This window comes from Tursiops truncatus, chromosome 2, assembly GCF_011762595.2.
Source record: "Tursiops truncatus isolate mTurTru1 chromosome 2, mTurTru1.mat.Y, whole genome shotgun sequence".
Taxonomy (NCBI): Eukaryota; Metazoa; Chordata; class Mammalia; order Artiodactyla; family Delphinidae; genus Tursiops; species Tursiops truncatus.
The window spans coordinates 154,601,166-154,621,126 of NC_047035.1; the positions used below are offsets into that span (position 1 = coordinate 154,601,166).

Here is a 19,961-nt window from a genome sequence, read left to right on the forward strand (position 1 = left end):
ATGTTTTAGTTGCAAGAACTTCTCGATTCTACAACTTTTATATTTTATATGCTTTCAAAAACATTTTAATCTGCTAAAGAATAGTGTGATTTTCTAAGTGGGAGACACAGTAAGCAAAGTTTCCACATATTATTGTGAGACTTTTTTTTTTGGGTGAGCATTTGTGGAACCAATGATCCACCAAAAACACTTTAAGAAATAATGAACCTGGGGCAGAAGCTTTCATCTCTTTGTTATTTGGATCATTATAAAGATTTATGCTTTTAATAAAAGAACAGAGATGTGCTAATGAAAAGCCAGGAAACTGGATGTATTCTCAGGACTTCCCTGGTGGTTCAGTGGTTAAGACTCTGTGTTTCCACTGCAGGGGATGCAGGTTTGATCCTGGTAGAAGAACTAAGATCCCGCATGCCTCAAGGTGCAGCCAAAAAAACAAAAGAAAAAGGAAACTGGATGTATTCTCTCACTCATTCATTCCTGCGGACACTTAGTGAGCTTTTATGTTATCCACCTAACTGCTGGGAAGACCTCAGTGAACAAGGTGGGTCAGATGAGTCCTTTACACTCCAATGGGAGGAGGGTGAGAGGGAAGGAAAAAAAAAACACCAGCGTCTTTGTTGTTGCTTGAATGCATCAGGTATTCAGCTGTCTTAAGGTCTTTGGACTCACAGTTCTCTGTGCCTAAAATGTACTTCCACAGATATACCCATCACTAGCTGGGTCATAGAGTAAGTATGTGTTCAACTTTTTAGTGGATAATGCCAAACAATTTTCCAAATCATAGAAGCAATTTAACTTCTCACCTTCAGTTCATAAGTGTGTCAGATCCATATGTTCTCCAAATTCTGTATATTTTACCCATTTGAATATCCTCTGTTCAAGTCCCTGACCCATTTTTCTATTAAGTTTGCTTTTTTTATCCTATAAAGGGTATTTTTTGATGGACAAGCATTTCTAATTTCCTTTCCAATTAGTAATATTTTCTTGGTTAAGCCAACTTTGATTACCTTAAAATCATGAAGATTTTCTTCTATGATACCTTGAAGAAGATCCTCTTTTCTTCTCTAGCATTTAGATTATTATCCATCTAGAATTGATTTCTGTGTATATTGTGAGGTATAGGTGAAAGTACATTTTTCTAAATGATGTCCAATCGACATTTATTGAACATACCATCATTTCTATGCTGCATCCAAATACAAGTGAGTCTCTTTGTTGACCATCTATTTCATTGGTCTATTTCTCTGTGTCTATCCTGTAGCTTTATAATGACTTCATTATACAGTTATTTCCCATTTTTATTTTTCTTCTTCAAGATTATCTTGGCTCTTCTTGGTCTTTGATTTTGATTGAGACTGTATTTATCATATAGATCAATTAGAGGTGAATTGATGGTTTTATAATACTGACCCTTTCAATCAATGATATATTCCTGGTAAACATTTCTGAACCTGTCTGTGAGTGTGTCTCTGGGAGAGATTGGGCTGTGAATTAGTAGACTGAGTTGAAGAAATCTCCTTCACCAATGACAGCAGGATCATCCAATCTGTTGAGGGCCTGAATAGAAGAAGGGGGAGAAAGGCACATTAGCTCTCTCTGCTTGAGCTGAAACATCCATCTTCTTCTGCCTTCAGACATTGGTACTCCTGGTTCTTGAGATTTGGGACTCAGATCGGGACTCACACCATCGGTTCCCTAATTCTCAGGCCTTTGGACTCGGACTGAATTACACCACTGGCTTTCCTGTTTCTCCAGCCTGCAGATGAAAGATTATGGGACCTCTCTGCTTCCATAACCAGGTGAGCAAATTTCTGTCGTAAGTCTCCTCTTATATATCTCTCTATATATCCTATTGGCTCTGTTTCTCTGGGGAACCCTGACCAATACACCATAAATCACATTGTTAGGACAAACTTATCTGGTAAAATGGGTGCAGCATAACCCAAAGTCAGAGGCATACAAAAATGGTCTTATCAAGCAGAATATTACAAGAGTAAAGAGCTTATTTCCTAGGAGCCATCCAAGGACCAGTTCTGAAGACAAGCCTTTCTTTGGAATGTGTAGGGTTTGAACAACCCTGGTTTAATGAGTTAACCCTTTCCTGAAGAAGTGCCAAAGTTTTATGATGGTTTGGCATAGGAGCTGGGAGAATATACTGAAATGTGAACATTGTAAGAATGTAAGTTTAGGAGAAGTATCATACTAGGTTCTAACTGTGAGATTTGTTGAAATTGTAGGGCCCATTGAACATCCAATAGATGTTAATTAGGCAGCCAGATATACAGGTCGGGGGTCTGGTATGGAGTTTTAAGCAAAAGATATGATTTTGAGAATCATGATCATACAACCGTGACAGTCTATGTGTTCATGCAAGTACTGGGTATAGATAACCAAGGGAAGAAGACCAAAGACTAAGAACCTAACTTATTCTAAGGTTGGAGGTCTTAGAGCCAGCAAAGGAGATAGGGGAGGAATGTCCAATAGAACCAGTTTCTCTTTTCATTGATTTTTCTCTTTTCATTGATTTTTCTGTATTGGCTGAGGGCCATCCCAGGAAGAAAGGAACTCTCAGGTACTTCTGGTTCTCTTCTGGTGTATTTAGCCAAAGTGATTCTATTAGGCTAATGGCAGTCTTCAAAGGCAGTATACTTCAGAGCTTTTATAATCAATAAGATACAAAAGTCTAAAAAGAAGCATAAAGAAACATAAGTGGGATCTGAAGAGAAATGGGCAAAACATTAGCAATGTCCATTATATAATGTATGTAAAAATTATGAAGCATCATAATAGAACTTACTGGTAAACCCACCATGGAATTTGGTAAGTAAATCGTTATCTATGCCAGTGTCACTATTAGTGTATTTTCTTCTGATCTTTGCAACTCCTTAAGATAACCACTGTTGTGAATTTTATATTTACTATTTCCTAGCTTTTTTAAAAAACAAACTTTTCAAAAACATTATACAACTTAAAGTATATAAAATTGATTTTGCCGTTTTCAGTTTTATAAAACTGATATCATACCGTCATAGCCTTCTGAGTTTATCTTTTTTTATTCAATATTGTTTGAATTATTTTTCTAAGATTTATTTATGTTATTCCATGTATGAATATTTGTTCATTCACTTTGCTGTGTAAAATTATATAAAAACTTAAACATTTTTTATTATAATGTATATTTTGGGCTTTCCTAGATTTTGGCTATTTCACATAATATTACTGCATTCATTCTTATATGCATGTAAAACAATTTAGCAACTTAAGGAATAATGTTATTTAGAGAAAGGTATATGTATGTTCATCTTTAAGAGCCATTGCTTACAAATAGATGTGTTTGTATATTCATGTGTCAAAACCAAACTTTTGTTTATTTATTTATTTTTTAATTAAAAATTTTAATTGAAGTATACTTGATGTACAATATGATATAACGTATAGGTGTACATTATAGTGATTCACGATTTTAAAAGTTTTTAATCCATTTATAGTTATTCTAAAATATTGACTATATTCCCTGTGTTATACAATATATCCTTATCTTTGTATAAGGATATACTGTATCCTTATCTTTGTATCCTTACCCAATATATCTTTGTAGATAATAGTTTGTATCTCTTAACCCCCTATTCCTATTTCACCCCTCCTCACTTACCTCTCCCCACTGGAAACCACTAGTTTGTTCTCTGTATCTGTGAGTCTGCTTCTTTTTTTTTATATTCACTAGCTTGTTGTAGTTTTTAGATTCCACATGTAGGAGATATCATACAGTATTTGTCTTTCTCTGTCTGACTTATTTCACTTAGCATAATGCCCTCCAAGTCCATTCATGTTGTTGCAAACAGCAAAATTCCATTCTTTATATGGCTCAGTAGTATTTCTTTGTGTATATATTACCACATCTTCTTTTTCAATTCATCTGTTGATGGATCAAACTTTTAAAATTATAGAGAATGCATATATTTTAATAATTATTAAGGCTCTAGCTCATTATTTCCCTTTTTTTAAAAAAATTTTCATTACTAGGCATTGATCTGTTCAGATTTTCTATTTCATCCTGATTCAGACTTGGAGAATTGTATGTTTCTAGGAATTTATCCATTTATTCTAGGTTGTCAAATTTGCTGGCATATAACTCTTCATAGTATTATCTTATGATTGTTTGTATTTCTGTGATATCAGTTTTAACTTTCCCTGTTTCATTTCTAATTTTATTTATTTTGGCCCTCTATTTTTTTGATAAATCTGTCTAAAGGTTTATCAATTTGTTTACCTTTTTAAAAAATCATCTCTTACATTGATCTTTTCTATTGTTGTTTTGGTCTTTATTTTATTTATTTCTACTCTGATCTTTATTTTTTCCTTCCTTCTTCTGCCTTTGCATTTTGTTTGTTCTTCTTTCTCTAATTTCTTTCCTTTAGGTGGAAAGTTAGGTAGTGTTTTTGAGATTTTTCTTATTTATTGAGGTAAGCCTGTATTGCTATAAACTTCCTACTTAGAATTGCTTTGGCTGTGCCCCATAAATTTTGGAAATATTTGTTCCTGTTTTCATTCATCTCAAGGTATTTTTTAATTTCCTCTTTGATTTATGCATTAACCCATTAGTTTCCTAGTAGCATGTTGTTTAATCTCCAAGTGTTTGTGATTTTTTTCTGGTTTTCTCCCTGTAGTTGATTTCTAGTTTCCTATCATTGTTGTCAGAAAAGATACTTGATATGATATCAGTCTTTTAAAATTTATTAAGACTTGTTTTATGGCCTAGCATGTGATCTATCATGGAGAAAATTCCATGTATACTTGAAAGGAACGTGTATTCTGCTGTTTTTAGATGAAATATTCTGTAGGTATCAATTAAGTTCATTTGATCTAATGTTTCATTTAAGGCCACTGTTTCATTATTTTTTTTTTTTCTGTGTGATGATCTATCCATTGATGTAAGTGGGGTATTTAAAGTTCCTTACTATATTGTATTACTGTCAGTTTCTCCCTTTATGTCTGTTAATACTTGCTTTAAGTATTTAAGTGCTCTTTTATTAGGTACAAATATGTTTATGAATGTTATATCTTGTTCTTAGAATAAGCATGTATTTTAATAAGAATTTTAATAATAATCAGAAAACCAGAAGAGAGAAAAATATTTTTCAAGGCCATAATTGACCATGAGAAATTCACCTTGTAGGTGAATTTGCTAAAGTCATAGGAAGAAAAATAAATCACGTAATACCAAAAACATGCCTGAATAGTTTAATAGAGGATTTTGCAATATGTTAAAGGAATTGTGAAATCATTGATTCACATTATAATAACTATTCTCAATCAGATTACTTATCACATTTTATTTTAATTGATTTTTTTTGTTCCTATCTGCCATTGCCTCATGGTAAACTCAGATCATTTTTGTCTCTTCACTACTAATTATCACCTCTGTATGCAGTATTTTGTACATGTAGGCAAAACAATAAATACTCACTGAATTAATGACTGGGAAAAAAAACATATAATAACTGTGTGCCAGTTGCTGTTCTAGGTGCAGCTGGTGCAATGGTAAACAAGACAGAACAATCTCTGATTTCTTGTAAGTTACATCATGATTTGGGGCTTTAATTCTAGTGAGGAGGTACAGTATAGTGGCTGTGATACACTGTTCCTAAAATAAATTACCTGTGTTACCAGTTGGAAAGAATTGTCACAAAATTATTATCTCCATTATGTTTGTTCCTCTTTGAAGTAACTCTACCAAGCTTTATTAAAGCAAAGCTGTATGTGTGTGTGTGTACACATATATTAACTCTCCAGTTAGAAAAATCACACATGCTGGTATACCATCGAAGGATACAGTTATGTAAAACTCACCAGTGATAATGATTTTAAATAATTTAAATTAAAATCATCTCCTGAGAGCTTATGGTATTCATTCTGTCTCTGAGAAACATGAAAAATAAAAAACAACTCATCAACCTTCAGTGAGGAGGTCACCATGCAAACGAGCACAGAGGCTCAGGCACCATGCCTTCCAGTCCAGTTGGAATGGCTCCATCAGCAAGACCCTGTCACTGAAGCAGCACTAGATGTTAGAAATGTAACTAACTGCAGCAAGGTTTCTCTGACAGCACAAAAGAGAAAGAATGTTTTTCAATGAAATTTTAAGGATTATAAAATGGATTTTGAAGTCAGTGGCATCATGAGTAAAGTTTTCTTTTATTTAACTCTTCTGCTGAATGAGTCAACACAAATTGGAGTCATTCAACCAAAAGGGACACCTTACCCTTCAGAAAGAGAATAAATCAGGCACTTTTATGAAATAACATAACAGCCATCTTTAGTAGCACTGGCAAAAAATATGTGCGTGTGCGTGTGTGTGTGTTTGTGTGTGTAGTAGGTGCTTGCATTTTACCATCTGGCCTTGTAAAAGGAAGGAAACTTTTTACAAAGCGGTGGAGTATATCCTAGTTAGTATAGGTTTGTCTCAATTTCTACTTTATATTGCCTATAGGAGAAAAAAGCTTTCAATTATATGTCCTGAAATCTCAGCTGATTGTTTTCTCTTTTGGAAAAAAAAGTAGGAAAATCACATTATCCATGCTTCAAAAATAAATTATTGCTACTACATTTGTCTGCTAGTTCCTCATATTTTGAAAGCGATACAAGAACTCAACCTATTGCTTGAACCATTGAGCTTGCTTTCTTTATGAGATGGTATTTTTTAGATGAAGAAAATCTTTCTGAGGGTATTATGAAAAACTAGGTTCTTACCTTTTGATACCTTTTGATATTTTTATCATTCTATTGTGAAATTCCTTGCTGAGTCTGGACTTTTATAGCTAAATGCTTTCCTAAAGACAGATGAAGAATGTACTTACGTTTGATTGCAGGAAGAGACCCTAAGAAATAAGAACTGAAATGTCATTTTGATGCATACTGGCAAGTCTGTGTGCATGGCTGTGTTCAGGTGGTAACGTATAACTATGTAAACCATTATATCTGTAAAACCTATTTCCTGAGACAACCATACTGGAAGAGAAAAATTAAGAATGGTCAGTAGATGTTGACTAGTTGTCATTTATATGTTTCAAAAGAACAAAATGCTTTTGCCATCAACACAGATTTAATTACTAGGACTCATTTCCTATCCAATATAGGTGATAATTTTATGTTCTTCTGTGTATTCTTCACTGACCATTTTATGGAACTTAGATTCAATTTCTGATATTTAATATCTATGAAATATTTTGAAATTGGTTTGGGTCTTTTTTCACAAGTGGTGAGTTGTTTCTATAATATCATGCAATTCTGAGAAAAAAAAAAAACACAAAAAAGAAAATACAATTTTATTTCCCTTTCATTTCCAAGAAAATATGCCAAAAGAGACCAATTTTAATGCAATTAAATTGAAAGCCATGCCTTTTCTGGTACTGCTGTGCTTTGAGAAACACCATAGAATTTATGTTGGCATCCTTGTATTGTAGGTATTTGCATAATCTCTATTTAAATTTGTACCATAAGCATTGATGATGGCCTAAAAGGCTGTTGTAGAAAGCCAAGAACTGACTTATTATATAATACATTTTTGACATGAACACTAGGTCCAGTGTTTCTCTGCTTGGCAAGGATGAATGTTTACTTCAAGGGCTGGAGAAAATATGCCGTGCCCCATGCCTCCAACAGTTTCTCTTATTCGGTAGCTCGTCTCGTTGAGAGCAGAATGGAGAAAACAACTGAAGAGCTGGAGCTGCTTAAACTGAAAGCAGGTCCATGGTAACTGGTCCCTAGGTGCTGCTCTGAACTCTGTAAGAGTGACATCAGTGTTTCCACACTCAGTCATTTCAAAATTCTTGCATTTTTATGTTGTTTATTCATATATTTTTGCTTTACTTATGCTATTCTTTGGCTTCAAATTCCCTTCTATTGCTTTATCAGAAGGAATAATGCCTTAGCTTTGTTATTCCTTCTCCTAAAATAATACTCAGAATACTGTAAGTCCTGAATATATATTATATAGGAGGACCCCATGAATAAATGCAGTTCTTGAGCATCTCCATATTGTAAGGTCTTTGATATGAGATATGGTTTTTATTGTGTACAACTGTAAACCCTTTTGTTTCTAAAGGTCAATTGTCAGTATTTCAAATCATCAAAGAAAGGAATCAAAAGGGCATTCTGGCTACTGAAAATTATTTTTAGTCCTCAAGCCCTAATTTGTATTTCAAACTGATGTAGGTGGCTTCCCCCATTCTTTCCCTATGTACCCATCTCCGTAATGATATGTACCACACTTACATTCATGTGGTAGTCTAGATTTAATTATTCATTGCCTCTACTTTGATGCATTCATTTACACAAGTATTTATTGAGTGACTATGATGTGCCAGACACATAATAGGCAGCACAACATATGGAACAAATGCCATACTGTCTGGTTCAAACCCTATGTCCAAAGAATTCTGTCTCTATGACTTTGTGCCAGTTAATCTCTCTGTGACTTACGTTTTTCATCTTTAAATGGGGATAATAATAGTAATAATAAAAATAGTTTTGTTTCTTTTTACTCCTAGAGAGTCTTATTTGGGGAGGAAAACTCTGTTTAATGACAAAAGTAAAAGACTGCTGCTGATATCAACTCTTTGGACATGTCTTTGGAGAGACTTGGGCCGTATGGGAATGCCCACAGCCTTCTCAATACAGTAGTCCCTCCTGATCCAGGGTTTCATTTTCTGTGATTACAGATACCTGTGGTCAACCATGGTCTGAAAATGTTACATGGAAAATTCCAGAAATAAACAACTCATAAGTTTTAAATTGTATGCTGTTCTGAGAAGCCTGATAAAATCTCACACCTTGCCGCCCCATCCTGCCTGGGATGTGAATCATCCCTTTGTCCACGCTACATTTGCTACCTATCAGACCGACTCTCCCAGTATCAACAGTATTTGTGTTCAAATAACCTTTATTTTACTTAATAATGTCCCCAAAGCACCAGAGTAGTGATGCTGGTAACCTGTATATTCTCTTACTGTGCCTAACGTGTAAACTAAACTTTATCATAGTATGTATGTATATGGAAAAACTATAGGATTCAGTACATCTGTAGTTTCAGGCATCCATTGGGGGTCTTGGAACAAATGTATCCCCCATGGATAAGGGATGGCAGAGCAATGTATTCCTGTCTAGGAGATTAGGAGAGGCCTCTCTGTCAACCACAGTTTAGGGATTAAGAAGAAACAGAGTTGTGAATTACATATTCTCTGTGCAGGACCACTGTGAGCTTTACCAGTGCTATTTCATTCTGTCCAACTCACTCTATCTCAAACCCACATGGTTGGTAGGATTATCTCTATTTTACAGACTGACAAAACCAAAAACACAAAAACTGAGAATCAGAGAGGTTACATATTTTTTCTAAGATAACAGAGTAGGCGGCAGAGACAAGAGTCAAAAATCATGGTTTTCCAAATCTAAGCCTTATTGTCCTCAGTCATCTCCACAGCCACCAACTTCACTCTCTAGCTTCAGTGCTAATTTTATTTTTCTTCATATAATAAGAGCTAATAATATATGTGTCAGGCTGATATCTAAGTGCTTTCTCTCAATCCTTCTAACAATCCTGTATGACAGCCTCTGTTATTCTCTTCATTTACAGATGCAGAAACTGAGGTACAGAAAGGTGACTAGGCCAAGGTCACACACTTCATATGTGGTGAGACATGCAATCTGTTCTGTGCTCTTAACCATGTACATTAGTACCAGCATATGATATGCTATCTATTTTTACTTATTTTATTTTTTGTCGGTTTATTCTTCTCTGACTATAATATCAACTCCATGAGAACAGATTTTTGTCTTTCTTTTCTTTGATTCCCTGCCTTTTTCCAGGGCCTAGCATATTAAGGACTCTTAATCCACATTTATTGAATAAATCGTGCTGCTTCTTTTGGGGTATAGGAAACTGACATTGGAGATGTGAACTCTCAAGAGTTTGGCCCAAAATAGCTCAACCTAGGATGTTAGGAGTGAGGCATTTCCCAGTCGCGTGGGAGACTGGCCTTCAATTATTTCCTGGCTGACCCAACAGGACAATTTCTGGCTAAGGAAGCTCTGTTGTTCAGTCTCTGAGGATCATCTGTTCTGGTCTGAGCATCTAATTAAAGGAATCATAACACCTCTGATTGCAGATTTTTATGGGGCTCCCCTAAATCTTCTCTCATGTAGGTCTCAGATACAAAGTAACACACTGTGAAGAATATGACACCTTGCATTAAACTGGACCTGACAACTCAGACATTTGTGACCTGGGGAGTGTTTCTTAGCATGTCTAAGCTTTTGTTTTATTCTAAGTCAGGCTTAAAAATATTGAGCTCACAATAATTAGTTTGTAATCTGGTCCATAGTAAGAATGCAAATTTAGTTGTGCTCTGGAATTTGGAGGTTGTTTTAGTTCTTTTATCTCTGATTCCACCTACTGTTGAAAGTTAGAGTTGGAACAACTCAATTCTTTGGCATATTAGACAGCGGAAAGCTGCTCGGATGTTGGGTCTGCAGTTCAATTATGATTGCTCCATGTCTTCATCCCTGAAGATAAAGATATCAGGGCAAAGGTCGGTTCATCTGACCAAGTACAAAGTCATCATTTCTAAGAGGTGGAGCAACTCTAGAGAAAGATTGAGGATGAAACCCAATCACCAGTGTTTAAAGGGGAAGCCAGATTTAGAAAAGCAGAAAATGTTTTCAAAATAAATGTTGGTTCTTGTCTAACACCTTGCTTTCTGTGAAAGCAACAGAAATTTGTTGTCTCATAATTCTGCAGACTTGAAGTCTGATATCAAGATGCTGGCAGGGCCATGCTTTCTCTAAAGCCTATAGGGAGGATCCTTCCTTGCCTCTTCCTCATTTCTCATTGTTGCTGTCAATCCTGGTATTCTTTGGCTGGCAGAAGCATCACTTCAATCATGTGGCACTTTCCCTGTGTATCTTTCCAGTGTCTCCTCTGTGCGTGTCACTGTGGCCAAACTTCCCTCTTCTTATAAAGACACCAGTTATTGGATTAGGGCCCACCCCAAATCCAATATGACCCCATCTTCCTTTAATTATACCTGCAAAGGCACTATTTCCAGATAAAGTCACATTCTGAAGTTCTGGGTAGACATCAACTTTTGGAGACACGATTCAACCCAGAACAATCTTTTTTTGTACCATATCTGTGCTTTGTACAAAGAGTAAGATTTTTTGCCACCCTTCCTGCCAAGGTCTAATTTACAACCCCTTGGGGGGTGATATAACCCTTGATGAAAATTGCATGCTTTAAGACAGGGGTAAGCAAAGTATGTTCTGAGGGTTAAATCTGGCTGATCACTTACTTTTGTAAAGAGTTTTATTGGCACATAGCCACACCCATTCATCTGCATAGTTTTATGGCTGCTTCTGGGCTATATCTACAGGGTTGAGTAGTTGTCACAGAGACTGTCTAGCCCACAAAACCTGAAATATTTATTATCTGGCCCTTTACAGAAAAGATTTGTCATGCCCAGCTTTAGAGCACTGGGACTGAGAATTAGATGTAGAGAAGTGTTTTAGTTCACAGAGTGACAAGTTATCAAATAATATTTTGGTTATGATTTCATAATATTCATAGGACCTAGGGTGTTGTCATAGTGGGGTGTTCATTATGGTGGAACAAAGGAGAGTCAGCAGAGGTCAAGCTAATTCCAGGAGGCTATTTAGCTGGAAGGGTGTTTTTAGATATTATCAGCTTAGATGGAATTGATCAGGTCAAGGGTTTTAAATATTATCAGGAGAAGCAAGCCAGTACCACAAAGCAGGGAGATTGAATATTAAGTCTGGGTATTTGCTTAGAAAAGAAATGGGAAAACTTTGGCTTAAAAAAAAAAAAAAGGGAAAATCCATGAATCAAAGATAAGCTGATATTAATAAAATAATAATTGCTTTAAAAATGTACCAATAGCTAACATTTATATGAAATGACTTTTTGTTTGCTTGACATTGCTCCAAAAACTCTCAACATATTCACTCAATAAATCCTCAGAGCTGAATATCAATATAATAATATTAAAAATAATATCAGCAAAAGGATTTAGCATTTATTGACCATCTGCTCTGTAATAAAACCGAACTTCAAAAATCACCCCTGAAGACAGGCAGTTTCTTTCCATTTTACAAACGGGGAAACTGATGCATAGAGAAGGTCCTTGCATGAAATCACAGAGATATACCCAGTACATGGCAAGGGCAAGACTTGAACCCAGGTTTGTCTGATGCTAATAGTGGGTTTTGCTCTGCCTTTCTTCAGACGCACACCAGGAGTATAGATAGACAAGTAGAATCAAAAGACAAGGAAGTCAATAAAAGTAGAAGGATAAGTGGGCACAAAGAATAGCAATAGGAAAAAGTTAATGGTTTCTTTTTCTAAAATAGGAATCTTTTCTTTCTGTCTTGCAATGACTTTCCATGTTCTGCTTGGGGTTCCGAACTCTAATAGGTATGTGTTTGTATATACTGACAAATTCCAATTAAAATGACAAAGATGTAAGCTTCATGATGATTCTTAAGAGTAGTCACAATGTTTTTCAGTTCTCATTAAATGGCATCTACTGATAGGATTTTAAACTGATAAGAATTTTAACTGAAATAGAAATACTCAGCTCTGCCTCACCATCCCGGTCTTATCAGGGAAAAAATAGAACTTTAGTGCCCCATTTAGTTTATTTAACACATATTAGATATCTGCACTGTGCCTAGTATCTGATTCTGCTTTTCCCTGTTAGACACAAGCCAGGAAATTGCAGTTTCTTCTAGGCTAATCCACAGGGGATGGCAGAGTGGGAAGTACAGTGTCGCTACCTGTGTCTGATAAGAATACCTACCTTGTACTATTTTTAAGAGGTTTAACTCAGATAGTACATTAAAAATATTTGGAGGAATACTTGGCAAAATGTAGGTTCTCAAAAACAGTGGTATTTTTTAAAGAGGAACAAGAGCTAAAGGAGCAAGCTGGGAAAGCATCTTGGTCAGAGAAACCAAAGTCAAGGGGGAGAACAATGACACCTGGCCAATGACAACTTGACCAGTCACCCCTGGCTCTAGAGCGATGGAGCCATGACCTAAGGAATATGGGCAGCCTCTAGAAACTAGAAAAGGCAAGAAAATGAATTATTCCCCAGAGACGCCAGAGGACAGACAGCCCTGCCAAACCTGACATTAGCTAAGTGAAACGCATTTTATACTTCTGGCCTCAAGATTGTATGATACTGTGTGTTTGTTTAAGCCACTAAGTTTGTGGTAAGAAACAGTAGGAAACTAACACAATCAACCTACCCTATTCCAGGGCATGTCAGTAGATGTAATGTCCTCAGCCTTCTTCACTGGCACTCAGAGGTCTCATGATTCTCCTTCTAACATCTAAGACAGGTAGAAGATTGCTCTTCACAACCCTAAATACAATCTGTATGACCAAGTAGGAACCCACTGAGTGTGATACTTTTGAGTAGAATTAAAGTCTGCTAAGGTTTGGATGGACAAATTCTTTGCCAAGGAGTCAGTCTCACGTACTGCTTTGTCCAGGTGCAATATATGGTAGATTTAGAAGTATGCATTGCTTGTAGGACTCCCCCTGTAGGTCTGCCTCTATCTTTAGTATTTTGCATGGTTGTATATATGTTTCAGGATACAGAGTGCTATGACCCCACCCCCATCTTCCTCTTCCAGTGCTTCATTCTGAGAGTTATGGATGGAAAGGAGTTAAGAAAGGCTGAAGTATGTGGATATGAGACTGTAGAAAAGAGACATATTTTGGCTGTTTCACAGTTTGTTTTTCACCTCACGGAGATGGACAGAAGTGTTGTGGGAATTCTTGGATTTCTGTTTAATGTAACCACTGTGCTCCAGAATTGTGCCAAACAGTGAAAGAAAGCCAGAGGCTTATTTAAGTCATTCCCTATCAGCTGGGGTCTTCTATCACAGATGCTACTGCTTTTGATCTCAATCCAGTTCCAATTAGAAGAAATCATTTCAGATGTTTCCATGAGGGCTCTCATTAGACTTTGTTCCTAGCACGCCTGTATTGGGTTGGCCAAAAAGTTCCTTCGGGTTTTTCTGTAACATCTTTCAGAAAAACCCAAATGAACTTCCTGGCCAGCCCAATACATTTCCATCCTTTTAGAAAACGTGCACCCTCATGGAAAACTGAAAGGGATTTATTTTTATTTTATTATTTTATTGAATTTATTTTAAAATCAAGGGGAAAAGAATTTTTGTCCATGGCAGAAATTTATATGAAATAAGGTCTGCTAAAAAGTTAGGACTTGGATCATTGTGTTCCCTCATGTTATTTTACAAATTCTGCAGCCGTTATCCCATGGGAAATATATTCTTATGCTTAAAGCAGAATTAGGTGTACAGTGAGTAGATTTTGGACCACTTCCACAAGATTTAATTTCTTCAGGAAAATAATCTGTATCATCTACAGTTTAGAATTCTCAAGATTTCTTTGTCTTGACTGTGTTGTGCCTGCCCATTCCATTCCATTGCTCTATTACAGGCTTCCTCAATCTGGATACAGTTGACATTTGAGAGAGATGGGTAATTTCCTGTTATGGAGAGCTGAGCTGTCCTGTGCTTTGTAGAATATTAGCAGCATTCCTGGCCTCTACCGCTAAATGCCACTAGTACCTGCTTAGTTGTCACAACTAAAAGTGTTTCCAGACATTGACAAATGTCTACTGGGAGGCAAAATTATCACCAGGTGAAAGCCATTGCTATATGACAATTAGGATCAAAAGGAAATGATGGTTCTAGGTCTTGAGTCCATTGTGAAACTGCCATCTAAAAGGTACATTCTAGTCACAGAGAGAAAATGCCTATGAGCGAAATGAGAAAGCTGTTTATTAAACTCTGTCATATCTTAGAAACCAAACAAGATTCCCCTCAGAGTCTTAAAGTGCTCAGCACACAGGGGAAACATCCATTTTCCTTTTATTTCACCACAGACTGAGAACAATTCCAGTTGACACAGTGGTCAGCAGAAGTGGATCGTCAGGACAGCAGAAGGGAGTGGTGGCTCAGGGCAAACCTTGGACCAGTTACAGCAGTGGTCATCATCAGCAGTGAGTCAGAAGTTACAGGAGCAAGCATTAATAGTGACACAGGGATACAGCAACTAACACACAGACATAAAGACATAAGGTACCTAAAGCTAAGTTTCTAAGGCACATAGTGCCTAATAGTGGCTGGTCAGATCTTAAAATGACCAAAGTGAGCTGTGATTCCAAACTGAACTTCAATCAGAAGGCATAATTTGTAAGAGAAGCAGTGGCAAGGGGGGTAAGGAGCCTCTGTTCCCATTGATAGTAAGGGCAGGTGATTCTGCTCCTTGAAATAGCCCAGCAGTATGTAAAGAGGTGGGATAAGTTAGTCTAAAGAGGGATTCAGTCCTGAGTAGGTAAGTAGGGGAAATCAAACAGCAAGATCTGGGTTTTAAAATTGAAATAGGCTCATTTGAATCCATAGGCTAGTGAGAAGTAGGAAAAACAGTGTTATGTGCAAATCAATGAACTATCATTTAAAATGAGTGTGCTTAGGCACCTTATGTGTTATGAATATGTGAATTCAGTAAGTCAAACTAGTAATAAAAATGAAAATCTAAAAAAGTTTTTAGTGATGCTTCACTATACTTCATGACAACCAAGAAAAATTTTAAATCGACTAGCATATCATGGTGTTTCTTTCCTCATTTTAATAAATGTATTCTTAAGTGAATTATGGTCCTATCCTACCTGTGTCTATTTGAAGTTCACTTCGTTCTTTGAAGGTAAAATGCAATTATTTGTCCATGATTACATTATGTGATTCATGAGGCTTGGAATACATAGTTTAAAATATGATTAAAGTACAATGGTTTCAAGCATGGACTATTGAGAAAATATAGTGAGGCGTTCAGATAAGTGAGGAAAACCACAGCTAATCAACTTCACTTAGCATATAGTATCAACTATTTAGTGGCCCAATAGTAATCTTTAACAACATCTTTAATAGTGTGACTCTTATAGATGCAAATGGCAGCAATGTAAGACTTCTTAATACAGCATACTGACTCTCCTCTAAATTTCATTAAAATGACGGTAAGATAATAAAGGCATAGATTCACAAGGGCAAAGAGAAAAGGAGAAGAGATAACAGCAGACAAGTGATTTTAATAATTTTCAGGATGTAAATAAGATGCTTGATTGGAGGAGAAAGTTATAACTTAGGTGACTACAGAGGTTTATACCAAAAAGAAGCAAAGCTACCTTTCCCTATAGAATCGCCAATGCTTAGGAATTGGAGACCCAGTTTATCTCAGGAGCAGTAGGTCAGGTGCTAAATTGAAGACATGGGAATTGGTTGAAAATATGGATATGGAATGATTAGACTAGACAACTAGCCCTTCCGTTAGTGGGAAACTGGCAAAACTGAGCAAACAGACTCTGGGACTTTGGTGATATGACAGGATAGTGAGGAAACATGGGAGAAAACATGGAGAGGAAGAGACACATGTTAAATATAAATATTAAGTGAAAATCTAAATAGACAGTTGGGCACTCAGCTCTCTTACTCTACCCACTTCTAGAATGGAATTGGCTGGAATTATACCTCATCTTAACTATGGCATAGCATCTGAGGACTAGAGAAACTAAACCACCCCAGAGAAAAGGACTTTTATAATTAATAATTATGTTTTATCCTCATTAAAAAAGCCACCTGGGGCTTCCCTGGTGGCGCAGTGGTTGGGAGTCCGCCTGCCGATGCAGGGGACGCGGGTTCGTGCCCCGGTCCGGGAAGATCCCACATGCTGCGGAGCGGCTGGGCCCGTGAGCCATGGCCGCTGAGCCTGCGCATCCGGAGCCTGTGCTCCGCAACGGGAGAGGCCACAACAATGAGAGGCCCGTGTACCACAAAAAAAAAAAAAAAAAAAAAAAAAAAAAAAAAAAAAAAAGCCACCTGATCACACATTTCACACTACAGTAAACCCAACAATCAATAAGCCTTGGCCACTCACACAGAAATGCCAATCAAATTTATAATGTCTTACTCTTAAAAAAGGGATTCCACTTATAAAACTCCTAGAAGATAACATAGAAGAAAACCTGTATGACCTTGGCTATGGTGATGCCTTTTTAGATATAGCACCAAAGACAGGGTCCATGAAAGAAATCATTGATAAGCTAGATTTGTTAAAAAACAAACAAACAAAAAACTTCTGCTCCATGACAGACGTCAAGAGAATTAGAAGATAAGACTTAGACTGGGAGAAAATATCTGCAAAAGACACATCTGATAAAGCATGATTATTCAAAATATACAAAGAATTATTAAAACTCAGCAATAAGAAAAAAAAAAAAAACTCAACTAAAAAATAGACCAAAGACCTTACCAAACACCTCACCAAAGAAAATATAAGTACAGATGGCAAATAAACATGAAAAGATTATCCACATCATATGTTATGGGGAAATGCAAATTAAAAACTAATAAGCTACAACTGTACCCCTATTAGAAAGGCCAAAATCTGGAAACATTGACAACACCAAATGCTGGTGAGGGTGTGGAGAAATGGGAATTCTCATTCATTACTGATAAGAATGCAAAATGGTGCAGCCACTTTGCAAGACAGCTTGGCAATTTCTTAAAAAACTCAACTTACTCTTCCCATATGATCCAGCAGTCATGGTCCTTGGTACTTACCCAAAGGAGCTGAAAACTATATTCATACAAAAACCTGCACACAGGGCTTCCCTGGTGGTGCAGTGGTTGGGAGTCCGCCTGCCAATACAGGGGACACGGGTTCGTGCCCCGGTCTAGGAATATCCCACATGCCGTGGAGCGGCTGGGCCCGTGAGCCATGGCCGCTGAGCCTGCGCATCCGGAGCCTGTGCTCCGCAACGGGAGAGGCCACAACAGTGAGAGGCCCACGTACTGCCAAAAAAAAAAAAAAAAAACCTGCACACAGATATTTATAGCAGCTTTATTCATAATTATACAAACTTGGAGGCAACCAATATGTTCACCAGTAGATAAATGAATAAACTGCATTGCATGTAGACAATAGAATATTATTCAGTGCTAAAAATAAATGAGCTTTCAAGACGTGAAAAGACATGAAAGAGTCTTAAATGCATATTACCAAGTAGAAGAAGCCAACATGCTGAATGATCCCGATTATATGACACTCTGGAAAAGGCACAACTATGGGGAAAATAAAAAGTTCAGTTTCCAGGGTTTAGGGGCATGGAGAGGGATGAATATGCAGATCACAGAAGAACTTTAGGGCAGTAAAAATACGCTGTATGATATTATAATGATGAAAGTATGTCGCTATACATTTGTCCAAACCCATAGAATGCACAACACCAAAAGTGAATCCTAATGTAAACTTTAGACTTTGAGTGATTATGATGTCAATGTAGGTTTACCCCTGGTAACAAATGTACCATACTGCTGAGTGATGTGGATAATGGGAGGAGACATGTGTGGGGACAGGGGACATATGAGTAATCTACCTTTCTTTGAATTTTTCAGTGAATCTAAAACTGCTCTAAAAAATAAGTATTTTTTTTTAAAGAATTGGGTAAGGTGTAAAATATTTATGGGAATTAGCAATGAACAACTAGAAGAATTGGTATTAAGTTAAAATTATGAAATATGTGCAGTAACATGGAAAACGCTTATGACTTAATGTGAAAAAAAATTACAAAACAAAGGATTCCCACATTTTTTTTAGTGTAGAAAACCAGAAGCATAAATTAAAGAAACTAGAATAAATAGATTAAATGGTAGGAAGAAGGAAAAACTTCCAAAAAATAGTCAGCTCTAATTGTTGGCATGAGAAAGGCAAAATATGAATTAAGATGCTCTGAATAAAAGAAACAATCAAAGAACAAAAATGAACTCTTGGTAATTAGAACACTTGAGTGTTCTGGTTCCAGGATGATGCAATAGATGTACTTTTACTTGTTCCTCCACTAAGTACAACTAAATGTCCTGGATGTGGTATATTAAACAAATGAAAGAAGGATCTGGAAGGTGGAGAAAGAAGACAGACTGGCTAGGTAACTTGGAAACCAAGGAACAGCACAGTGATGAGACTCCTGCTTTTGTTTTATTTTGTTTTGTCTCATATACCCCAGACTACATGCTAGAGAAATTGGCAACTGGGAAATGTCAACGGGTGCAGAAGGAAAACACCAAATAAACCTTTTTCTTTCTAGCCAAAGGATGGGAAACAGGGTGCCTAACAGAAAACTTTCAGGTAATAACTACCCTACTCCAGACAAACACCAAAAGAATTAACGTAGTCCTAACCCCACACTTGCCAGCAAAGGCTACCTGGAGCCTAGACATCCACCCTTGTCAAGCAGTAACAAAGTACACTGGACCTCCATAGTGTCAGTGAGGATCACAGGGAGATTGGACCTCCACCTCCCATTCAGTGGTAATGCAGTACCCTTCCTTTCCCTGCTGGGGTAGTGTCAGAGGAGGGGTAGTGGAGACTCAGAACTTTCACCACCCCTCAGCAGGAGCAAAACAAAGAACCGAGATTTAACACTGAGAAAAGATTATGAACAGATACCAATATTAAGATGACATCGATATTAGCAAGATATTAGAATTATCTGACAAAGTTTTTAAAAGCAGCCATAATACAAATGCTTCAGTGAATATTTACAAATGTAATTGGGCAAATGAAAAAATAGGAAGTCTTGGCAAAAAAAACACACAAAGTGTCAGAAAAATATATAAAGATATAAAAAAGAACCAAATGGAAATTATTTGAAAAACACACAAAAATCAAATTAAAAAAAAAATTGATCAACTCAACAGCAAAATAAAGAGGAAGGAGGAAAGAATCTGTGACGTTAAAACAGAACAATAGAGCTCTACCCACCACCAGCCCCTCCCATCAGGAAACTTACACAAGC

The 19,961-nt window shown here is 36.6% G+C and overlaps 1 long non-coding RNA gene across 2 annotated transcripts; it reads left to right on the plus strand.

Annotated features, from left to right (window-relative positions):
* Positions 1-382: 382 nt before the first annotated feature.
* Positions 383-9,690, plus strand: LOC141277888 (uncharacterized). Of its 2 annotated transcripts, XR_012329759.1 has the most exons (4): positions 383-541; positions 1,635-1,799; positions 5,513-5,572; positions 9,635-9,690. It is a non-coding gene; the product is annotated as an uncharacterized lncRNA (long non-coding RNA). The 2 variants fall into 2 exon arrangements; XR_012329760.1 differs by lacking the exon at positions 5,513-5,572 and having other exon boundaries at positions 9,635-9,649.
* Positions 9,691-19,961: the final 10,271 nt, after the last annotated feature.